This window comes from Cupressus sempervirens, chromosome 10, assembly GCF_028749045.1.
Source record: "Cupressus sempervirens isolate cs-2001-9-10 chromosome 10, ASM2874904v1, whole genome shotgun sequence".
In the NCBI taxonomy this organism is placed as follows: domain Eukaryota; kingdom Viridiplantae; phylum Streptophyta; class Pinopsida; order Cupressales; family Cupressaceae; genus Cupressus; species Cupressus sempervirens.
Genome location: NC_143127.1, coordinates 525,922,098 through 525,934,405, shown reverse-complemented (window position 1 = coordinate 525,934,405; position 12,308 = coordinate 525,922,098).

The following is a 12,308-nucleotide window of genomic DNA, read 5'->3' as shown; positions in this document are numbered from 1 at the left end:
GGATACCTCATCAGGCCTTTATTGTCAAGACCCAAATCTACTTTCAGTAGTAGTTTCTAGGATTTTAGCTACTCCCTAAGTTTATCTTGGGGGGGTAGGGGGGGATGTTAGAGTAATTCTAATTAACTCTATTTTACTTAAGCTAAACTCTAGGCAAATATTAATTTACTAATTTATTAATTATTATAATGCAACCTAGGTTTTACCTTTTAGGGTTTTTGGATCTCCTTTTATAAGGATTGATCTCTCTTTATAATTTATTGATTGATTCACTTTTAATTAATAGCAATTTCTCTTTTTTCTCATCAAGAATGTCTCATCTATGGATCTTGGAATTCTTGTCTCCATAGCTTTTGCTCCTCTCTTTCTGTGACAAGTGTTTTCATGCAAGTGACTCTTGGGAGTTGTGGAGTTGATCTTTCATCAACTTGAACACATAGAAACAAAGATTCTCAAATGAGTATCACTAATGGAGACTTGAAGATAGCTCATCAATAATCAGGTTATAAAAATACATCATAATTTGTAGTCATGATACATTGTGCCTATAAAATATGATTTCCTTCTAGGGAAAGAAAAGAAAAAAATTATCCAACATCAGATTCATGACCTTAGAAACAATCAAGATTTATAAGATTAAATTATACATAAAATGTGGCCTTTGGAGGCATTGCTTCCAAACCCTTGCAATGGGTATAACACCCCACAAAGGAACCCTCAAGAACTAAGGGTAAAAAAATCCATGGTATATATTTTTAAAATAATATCAAATCGCATGCATTAAATAATAACCACACAAACAAAAAAATGGTGATCAATACTCATTCACACACGAGGAATCTTGTGACACTTCCAAGGATTCCATGACAAATTGAAGCACAACCATGTAATCAAATGCTTGCAATCCATGAGGCTCCTTGCAAGAAATTGATCAATCAATCATTGAGATTCACAAGACTAAACCAAGCCATTGCCATAGTTACCAATTGATGAGACTAGATTTGTCCTTGAAAGTCAAGTAAACCATGTTTTGTTTGATGCATAAAATGAAATACAAATGTAACATAGTCATATACAAATTTTAAATAAATTAAAAACATCACTTGCATAAAGGGTATCTGAAATCCTAACTATCTGATGCAAAAACCCAAGCAACACTAAACTATCATGAATGGGAAGGACTGCAAAAGCTAAATACGTAGTACAATTGAACTTATTGTTGGAATAGTAGGAAAGGTAGGATGCTGAGAAGGGGGTGAATTAGTATCCTTTAAAATTTCTATCCTTAAATAATTTTAGTGATGCCCTTATCCTTTTCACAATTTGGTAAGCTCATAACAATAACCACAATACTTTGCAAATAAAATAGCTATATCTATAATTTGCATCAACCATATAAACAATAAACATGAAATCATAATACATAATATAAATATTTGGTCACACAAAAACCCTTGGTTAGATGGAAAATTGTGGTGGGGATGATACCCACAAATCTATCACTACTACAATAAGAGGGTGCCTTGTTAGGGATACAATGTCTTTGTCACTTTTGGTAACTTAATTTGTAATTAGGAGTATATAATTAGATCTGCTAAGATCTATCTTCGTCAAGGATTTTACAAAATTATCCTAAGTGTGTACTCCATTAAGAGATTTTACATAAGATTGTTAAGTCTACTTTCTTTAAGGATTTTACAACACTATCCTAAGTATGTACTCGATTAAGAGATTTTACATAAGACTGTTAAGTCTCCCTTCTTCAAGGATTTTGAGCTACTACAATGATTAGAGAGTAGCAACAAATGATCTGTATGATAGAAACTTACTTTGCTTGATTAGATCTCACTTCTGCTCATTGGTTTATCACCTCTTGTGATTGATCTTCAATTCCTCTTTACACTATTTGAATTTTTGACCTCTGATATACTCAAAACTTCTATTTGTCATAAACTTTTTTTCAATAGTGGTAGCAATAGTACCCCTCTTTCTCACTTCATCAACAAATTTAAAATGGTTCCTTATAGGTCATTTTATAGTTTTATTTTGCCTCTTCAATCTCTAACCTAATTAGGGTTTGGGAACTCTCTAGAACATATCATTGATCAAACTCAATGATCTAGAATAAAATGTGTTATGTACTTTTCTTTTTTCTTTTTAATTGGCCTTTTCCTGCCTAAAAATCGAACAACAATCAAATCACTTTCTTCAAGGAATCCTTTCAAATCTTTGTCTCAATTGGTGGGAATCATGTTCCCTGCTCAATTGTTTCACATTATTTAATGTGCAAATCCAAACATTTATATGTCCTTTATTTCAGTCAGTAAATACTTCTAAACTTGATATTATCACTTGGTTGTATCTCTTCTCGGTTATCTCTATTTGTCTCAGTGATGTCTTATGCTCAGTGTATATAGAAACACTCAATAAGTACTAAGCTCGAGGATTACGATAAAACTCATTTTGCTCCTCCTTCATTGCTCGGGCAATATAGTAACTCGATTACTATTCTCACTTACTAGCATATTTACTTCTTCACTCTTTTTTCTCCCTCAAGATCATATATGGGAGTAACACTTATGTGCAACATAATTGACCATATGAGTGAGAGAATTGTGTATATGCACAAGAGTGCAATCAAATTGTGTAAAAGATTATAAACTAAGGGAAAATACTAAAATTGGGGTTATGAATCTAATGTAAGACTAAATTATGATCACCTCTATATTGGAGGATACTAAATTCATTGATTTGAGGTCAAGATCACTTGCTATGTAAAATATAAATGGAAATGCACTAGTAAATCAAACATGATAACATCATTATTTTATTACAAGAGATACAATATCATTATAAGCGTATAAATACACCAACACTACTATATATGCCTAAAATTTCCATGCTTGCACATAATTTTTTTAATTAATTTTATCTTATTTGATTAAATAATATTTATTTAAATTAATTTTTCATTCTTCCTAATTCAATTTTCCAATTCATAAATTCCCCAATTCCAAAATTAAGAGTTTTATAATCAATTATTACTTTATCAGACATCTAACTAATTTTTATTAATTTTTCTTCTACAAATTAATTAAATAATTATTATTATCTAATTAGTCTCTTATCTTTATAACTAATTAAATAATTATGTCCTTTAATTAATACTATTAATTATTATCACATTTATGCAATAATTGTAATTAATTAATTAATAATTTTCTCCTAAATTAAATGAATGCCAATTTATTTCTTTTACTAATTCACTCTTCTCATAAATAAATAAATCTTATTTATTTATATTCCACATTTGCAATTAAATGAGATTCCTAATTTATTTAATTGGAGTTGTTCTTCTAGTTCTAGATAATACTAAGTCTTTGTCTAAGTTTTTTTTGACTATTTAATGTATTTATTATTTGATCAATCTATGTCTTTGACTAATTAATCAATTTAGTAATATTTCTCATATATTTGGTTAACTCTCTAATCAATTTCAATTTTCTCACAATCAAATGAGTTTACCAGTCAACCAATTTTTTCATGCACCCACTTGACTTCCAATAAATCTCACTACACTATTCTATCATTCGAGTTTAACTCCCCAATTACTTGAATTTAACTCCTCAATCTATTTTAATTGTTTCCTTAACCACAAAATCCCAATTAATATCTAGAATTTCTATATAATGAGATCAAATTCTCATAATTTATAATTGCATGATTTGAAATCTTATGTTATCTAAATTGCTATTATGTGGAGTCTAATCAGACTTAGAGGTTATTTCTTTCCACTTCATTTGGTGGAGTTTCTCCCTAGTTTGTCTTATGAGGGTTTGGAGGTAGTGCCCCCATGCTACGGGTCAAGAGGCAATGCCCCTTATGGGGTCCTGGGGCAGGTTCAAGGGGCAATGCCTCTTGTAGGGTCGTGATATAGGGAAGGGTTGAGGGGCAATATCCCCAAAGCCAAAAGTGAATCTATCATTGTGAAAGACATCATGAGTTAATATTTTTCTATTGAATGATTTATTCTAGCCCTAATTTAGTAAGCATAAAAAGTCTTGTATATAATGGCTTAGGGTTAGGGATTTTATTATGTGTGATGATTTAGTAGCTTGATCTTGTGGTAGTAGTGATCTGGAAGGGATCATATATTGTAATTAGGTTATAATCTCTGGATAATAAGGATATTGGACTCGTTATTGGTGGATGTAGCCCAACGATCGGGTGTACCACATTAAATCTTTATGTCTTGTGTTCTCTTGTGTGTGCTTTATTATTTTCTAATATTATATATATATGCATATAATTTTTATATTTGTTTCTTTAATCTTAACACAAGTGAGTACAAACTAAGAGCACACAATTTGCATTAAGAAAAAGGAGAACAATGGATATAAATTTGGTTTTCATACTATATTGTTTGAATTGATTTCAATATTTAATGAGCCTTTCTCTCTTGATGTTTAGGGATTTATTACAATATTTAGGCTTTGTGGTTATCTAACTATGTTGTTACAAGCTCCAAACCTTCAATTTGTCCCCTAATCTATATTAGTGAACCGATGTGAAGCATAAAATGCTTTTAAAATTCTAAATTTTCAATACTTGTGGAGTTATAGGTTCTTTTGATGCACCCATGTTACATAAATGATCGAGACACTTTCTTTATTTGCTAGAATTGTACTAAAGAAGCAATGTATTCATTAGTTTCAAAAATGACATACCTAATAGATTGATGTGCCACACTTATATATGATTTATTATTAGATAATTGGTGGGGGAGTTTGTTAAATCAGTTATAACCAGTTATCCTATAGGCCTTATATACTTTTGTACTAATTCACACTTCTCAAACTTTCAAATTAATAACTTGGTAATCAGATCTAACATCACAACTCAAAATTGTAAAAACTTTGCACCAAACTATCAATTTTTTGTTCCTTAATATATCAAGTAATCATCTAGCTTATATTGAGTTGCAACATTAAACAATTAACTTGAAATAAACATGCAACACAATGAGCATTCACACATTTGACACAAGTATTTAACGTGAAAACCTTGGAAAGGGAAAAGCCACTTGGTAACTAACAACCCAAATATTTTTCGCTCTTCTGAAGTGAGATCTGCTAGGAGTCAACCTTGTTAAAGGTTACATAAACATTTTTAATGTTCCTTTATTAGAGTATTTACACCAAAGATCATCTAAACCTTATCACTCCTTGACATTTCTAAAGAGTGGTATGCTCTAAAGGACTTGCAAACATTACTATTGAATGTTACCATATAGCATTTCAAAATATTGTTAGATCCACTTAGTTAAGATATTTTTCTACTACAATGTTAAGAAAGTAGTAGTGAAATGATTTTTTAGGGTTTAGCACTACACCTTGTTTAGATCTCTACTTTGCTCAATCTCTTTCTTTTGGTCCCTTTTTGTCTGATTCACACACTTTACACTTCCACTTATCACTTACTCTGCTTGATCTTCTCAATATAGTTCTTCTCAATTCACCTTATCTTTCTTCTTTCACTTCAATCACCACTATTCACATCAACAACAATTAGCAACAATCTGGAAAAAAAACATCTTGTTCATCCCTTTAAATCAAAAACTTCTATCATTCTAGAATCTTCTATTTTTTAGCTCAATCACAATCACAGATCTCCATCAAATTCAAACTCATTGGATCTAGACACTTGGGAAATAGACTTCCACCTTGAACTTTGTGCTCCATTTTCAAATTGATAAATCTTCTCCATTAGATCTTCTTTGAATTTATTTAGTCATTGATCTCATAAATAACTTTGTCTTTATCCTCAAAAGTTCTTGAACATTCTTAATTTTCACCAAATATCAACCTCATATTAATCTTTTCTAAACTTTTCCTTCATATGCATGCTTGATGAACATTACAACTTGTTCAGTCAATACTTGACTCAGTCAATACTTAACTCAGTCAATACTTGATTCAATCAATACTAAAATTACTCAATTAACACTATGTTCTTTCACTTCTTTTTAGGTGTTCAATGACAACTATAGTGTCTCGGTTAATACTATATTACTTCATTCACTGACTAAATTGTCTTGCTTATACATCTTGCTTAAGATCATGTCAAGCAATCAAATCAATATTATACTGTCAGAGTCTAACTCATTCAAGTGCCCATGGAATACCATACACTTATCAACACTTGCATCATCATACTTCTTAAAATCCTCATCAATCAAATGATATGGCACTCTAGTGAATTAGCATAATGGCTAACCAATTTGTACACTCGAAAGTGTCCCACTCTAAACCCTTCTATCCAAACGATTCCATGAGTTGGAATGCTTGGATGCCGACTTAGAGCTCCCTATCCACGGAGTGCAAGAGAGTGTATTTCAAGTTCAAGGGCTCTCAGTTGAGCCTTAGGAATACTCTTCTTGCTAGTAAACCATGCAATGGGAGGTTCCAAAGACAAGATGCAAGAATGCAAATGTCCCAAGGAGTTCCTCAAGAACGCAATGCAACTAAAGATTAAACTAGAATGAATATGAAAAATGCAGCTATTCTAAGCATGGATGAGAGTGTTACAATACCATTAATAAGCTATGTGAGATAGATTATTGCAAAATAGAAGCTAAACTAACATGCAACATGAATCTAAGCTAAAATGCTATGGTATGAGAGAATGTAGACAAGAAATAGAAGTTCTCCACAAAGCTCCAAAGAAACCTGTTAGAAAACCTGCAGCATAACAATATTCAAAATGAGGATCCATTGAGGGGGAAAGCTCTCTCCCTTTTAAAGATGTATGGACGGTGGAGATCAAGATGAAGATGGTGGATGATCAACGGTTGAATTCAAAAATAGGAGTGATCCATGTGCACACACAAATCAACCAATAGAATATAAGTTGACTTGTCATATAAGACAAAAGTCACAAAGCCTTTTCTTTTAATTGCAAAATAGAAAAAGGACTTTATGTGTGCACTTTAAGTGGGTTAGAAGAATGGGGTCTTTTATTTAATTAAAAGAGGACATGTTCTTTTAATCAAATAATGAACTTAGGATAGCATAGTCAAACTATAGGTTATAATCAAATAAATTGATTATTAGCAATTTGGTCTAGGTAAATAATTAAATTAATTTAGCCAAAATGCTGAGAAGGGGGCTAATAGTCTAGATGACCATTTTTAGGTGATTACATTTGCCCCTCTTTGACTAATGCGTGATCGATCTGGGAACACATTATGTCAAAGAAAATAGAAAGCCAAGTAGGCGGTGATAGATATAGATATCTGATTTTGAAGAACAAAATGTAGAAAAAGATAGCAAGTCCTAAATGTACAGCCTGATAGTGGTAGTACTGAACACTAGGAAGAGAACAATGTTAGAATTCAAGAAGAATGTTAACACCTAGAAAAGCGGATAGAGTGAGAGCAAGTGAGAAGATCAAACAAATGCTCCTAAGCAGTGATAGAGTATTTCTGCCCCCTCGGGATCGAAATTGAAATGAGGTAAGGGGATGCAAAAATTGGCTAGAAATGAGAAAATTAGAATATAGCAATGTCCAAGATGACAAATAGATTATTAGAACCCAAGAATGACTATATAAAAAAATTGATAAAATGCCCCAGTTTGACTAGAGTTGACCTTGAAGGATATAGCATAAAAATAAGGTCGAAATGAGTAGAAAGGTGATTTTAGACATGAAATAGTGAATTGAAGTAGATATGAAGTATGGAAATGATGAAGTCATGAATAAATGAAGATGCCCCAGTGATGATTCGGAGATTAGACCTCAAAAGGTCAGCTAACTGCTTAGAAGAAAGTAGAATTTTAAAAGACAATTTTGACCATCAAGATGAACTCGAATTTGGATTTCGATCCCGAAAATGAATCTAGGACGTCAAAATTATTTAAGAGGTCAAAACTTTATATAATGTGATGATAAGATAGAAAAGAGATGAAGTGAAAGATTAAGAAGGTGAAAAGACATGAACAAGAAGAAAATAAAGAAATATATGAAAGGAGTTAGTTGATATGTCCACAAAAAGATGAAGAGAGAGCTCTCCCCATATGCAAGAATGCAAGACTAAGCTAGAAAATGAACCTAAAATGCAAGCTAACATGCAAAGTGGTTTACCAGCAAGAAGTGCATAACATTTAGACTCTTAATTTCATCATTGAGCATTTATTAGGGACATCATGAGATCATACAACCATCACTAGTATAACTATGAGGATATGAATATGATCAATATGAGATAGGTATGTGGAAATCCAATCTAAGCATCAGAGACATGTAAGTCAAGATAACTACACGATTAGATTCCCTAAGTTTAATTTAGCAAGATTACACCTGTATCAAGGCATAAGCGCCGGGATAAACCCTGAGTGCGGTCTTGCAAAAACAATCAAGGATGATACATTTATAAGTCAAAGTGTTGAATAGGACAAGCATGAATGCTTACAACACTATAGACAAACAAAAGTATACCCACAAGCAGAAATCAAGAAAATATGTCCCATGCCCCCAGTCTTCTAGTCAATGACATCCTTGAAAGACTATTAGGGAGGGAACACCTGGCAAAGAAATCATCATAGACAGCACACAAAGTAGATAAAGATCAGCATAAAAATGTACACTCGAAAGTGTCCCACTCTAAACCCTTCTATCCAAAAGATTTCATGAGTTGGAATGCTTGGATGCCGGCTTAGAGCTCCCTATCCACGGAGTGCAAGAGAGTGTATTTCAAGTTCAAGGGCTCTCAGTTGAGCCTTAGGAATACTCTTCTTGCTAGTAAACCATGCAATGGGAGGTTCCAAAGACAAGATGCAAGAATGCAAATGTCCCAAGGAGTTCCTCAAGAACGCAATGCAACTAAAGATTAAACTAGAATGAATATGAAAAATCCAGCTATTCTAAGCATGGATGAGAGTGTTACAATACCATTAATAAGCTATGTGAGATAGATTATTGCAAAATAGAAGCTAAACTAACATGCAACATGAATCTAAGCTAAAATGCTATGGTATGAGAGAATGTAGACAAGAAATAGAAGTTCTCCACAAAGCTCCAAAGAAACCTGTTAGAAAACCTGCAGCATAACAATATTCAAAATGAGGATCCATTGAGGGGGAAAGCTCTCTCCCTTTTAAAGATGTATGGACGGTGGAGATCAAGATGAAGATGGTGGATGATCAACGGTTGAATTCAAAAATAGGAGTGATCCATGTGCACACACAAATCAACCAATAGAATATAAGTTGACTTGTCATATAAGACAAAAGTCACAAAGCCTTTTCTTTTAATTGCAAAATAGAAAAAGGACTTTATGTGTGCACTTTAAGTGGGTTAGAAGAATGGGGTCTTTTATTTAATTAAAAGAGGACATGTTCTTTTAATCAAATAATGAACTTAGGATAGCATAGTCAAACTATAGGTTATAATCAAATAAATTGATTATTAGCAATTTGGTCTAGGTAAATAATTAAATTAATTTAGCCAAAATGCTGAGAAGGGGGCTAATAGTCTAGATGACCATTTTTAGGTGATTACACAATTAAGGCTTGACATTAATGACAACATAACAATTGATATGACTCTTACATATACATTATCAACATTATTAGTTGGGGCTAACATTTATTGCATTATTAATGTCACTTATTGTTCTTTTTGGGTTTTTTTTTTTTAATTTTCTTCTAATATTAGGTTATTTGAGGCATTTTTTACTACCCTACAATATTCCATGTCCTACAACTAGATTATCATTATTGAAATCCTATTTTTGACAATTCATTTGTTTTATGTTTGTGTAATTTGACTTAACATGGGTAAAAAAGTAAAGAAAAAAAATTATGTTTCAGTAGTGACATCTGACATATTGATTGACTATATTTGTTATATTGAAAGCCACATCTACTCTTGAAGTGACACAATCAACTATCTAAATCATAGAAAAGTGAAAGTAGTTCAACCAACCAAATAGGGAAAGATGAAAGAATTAGTTAGAATTAATCAAGATTATGCACATAGGGCAGTAGCAAAAGATTTAGAAATGAATATTGAGTGTCAAGAAAACTTCAATGTTTTTTCTACAAAAGGTATACAAATATTTTGATAAGTATAGTTATCTTCATGCTAATTAACATGAAATCCTTGATCATAAGAATTGAAAATTCTAGATCTCTAGGTTTTTTATACTAAGGTAAGATTTTCAGCTTGTGGTAAGGAAGAAACACTTATATGTTTAAAACCAAAATCAATTCACATTTTTCATACAGTTCTTTAAAAATGATCTTGCATGGACAAAAAAAAATCACATTTGGTTTCTAGTACTTTAAAAGGAACCTTGGTTAAAATTAAACAAGTAATCTACATTTGATTTTGAGGCTATAAAATTGTATGAGCAATCTACACTTAGTTTTGGTGATATAAAAAGAATTCATTCGTTTTAATATACTTTTTAAATTAGTGAACATCTGAATTTTGGACTTGATTCGGCTAATTGTATGTCATTTGTCTTTGGTGGGCTTGCACACTTTGTCTAGATTAAAAACCTTTTTTAAATAGAGAGACGTAATTGGGGAATTGATCACGACTAGAGGAAGACCTCAAACTAGAAAATCCTTATGACTAGTATGTAAATAATATGTGGGGTAAAAGCATGAAGTTCTTACACCTAACTGAGCTCAAGAAGATATATGGGTGATTTCCTAAGGATCCAATTTTATCCATTAGAGACTTTGATGTCTCACTTCTATTATTTGATTGGGAAAGCCACCATGGATCTAGTAAAAATAAATAAAATAGAGGCCACTCATTTCACCTATAAAGATTATCTTATTTCAATACGAGGGAAGGGAGACATCCTCCTCCGCCCCCCCAACCAAAATCCCTTGCATATGTGTCCTAGGATATTATTTCATTCATGGAGAGATTCTCTTTGAGTTGTTTCTAGCAAAAGAAAAAATAAGACTCTCAAGAAGACTTTCATGTTCTAGGAAAGTGACAAGGTTGTGAGAGCTGATAAAACACCAAGAAATGGGTTGAAAACATTTAATAAAGCCTTTTGACATTAGGATAGTTACTATTTGTATTATTCTTTGATTTTTATCAAACTAGTAGAAATGTGTGGCTTGAAAAAGTTAATGAATATGCACAAATGTTAACAAAGTCAATTTTTTTGTCAAATAATCATACTCCACATGTGTGCTTATTATGTCTATATCATTTAGCCCTATTTAAAATAGTGTCAAGAAAATACAATTGACCTAATCATCGTATGCAAGTGAAAAAAATAGACATAGTTAAACTATTAATATGATGCAATTATAGTGTTCTTGATATGTGGTTGTTGATCATAAGTCACATTTGTCATAGTGTTGCTATGTTGTCATTATAATCCTAGTACATATTTTTAAGATTCATGCTAGGTATTCACTATATCCATTCAACATAATTGACTGGTAAAATTGTAAAACTGAATGAGACTATAATTAGAGTCTAAATTTTTTATTAATATTTTCTTATAATTTCTTATCTCTATAATGAACATATTAATTTTTTATTGGGAGTCATACTTTGTATTCCTCTCATATCCTTGCAATTAGAAGTCAAAGCCTTTCATTAGTTTTTGCCTCTAATATTTTTGCATTTATGATCCTCTCTTGTTTTATTTTCTCTTATTACAAATTTGTGGGCTCTTGGCTATTTTTCTCACTCAAAGTTGAAAGCATAAGGATTTAAAATATGTGGTTGTGAAATGATTAGAAAGGCATCTCATTTATAGATCTGGGCTCTTGGCTATTTTTCTCACTCAAAGTTGAAAGCATAAGGATTTAAAATATGTGGTTGTGAAATGATTAGAAAGGCATCTCATTTATAGATCTTTAGACTCCAATTAGAATGGATGTCTATGAGAATTTATTGAAATTGATTTAGAAGTTATACTTGGACTAATTAAAGAGTTGACTTATTTGATTGATTAGACAAGTCAATAGATTTGGACAATGAAGTGGGGTGTGAATGAAGTGATTGATATGTTAACTCAATTGATGATGAGTTAACTCAAATTGAATTGATAGTTGACTGGTTAGATTGGGGAGATGATTGTAATAAAAACTAAATTGATGGAATGATTAGTAAAATAGAATGAATAATGAGAAAAGATGATTGATCAATTAACAAACTTGATTAGGCAGTCTGACCAGCAGTTAGTATTAGTCAGAAGTATGAGAATAATTTCAATTAACTAAATTTAAATTTCTACTTAATTGTACATGAGTCCAATAATAAATAAATAA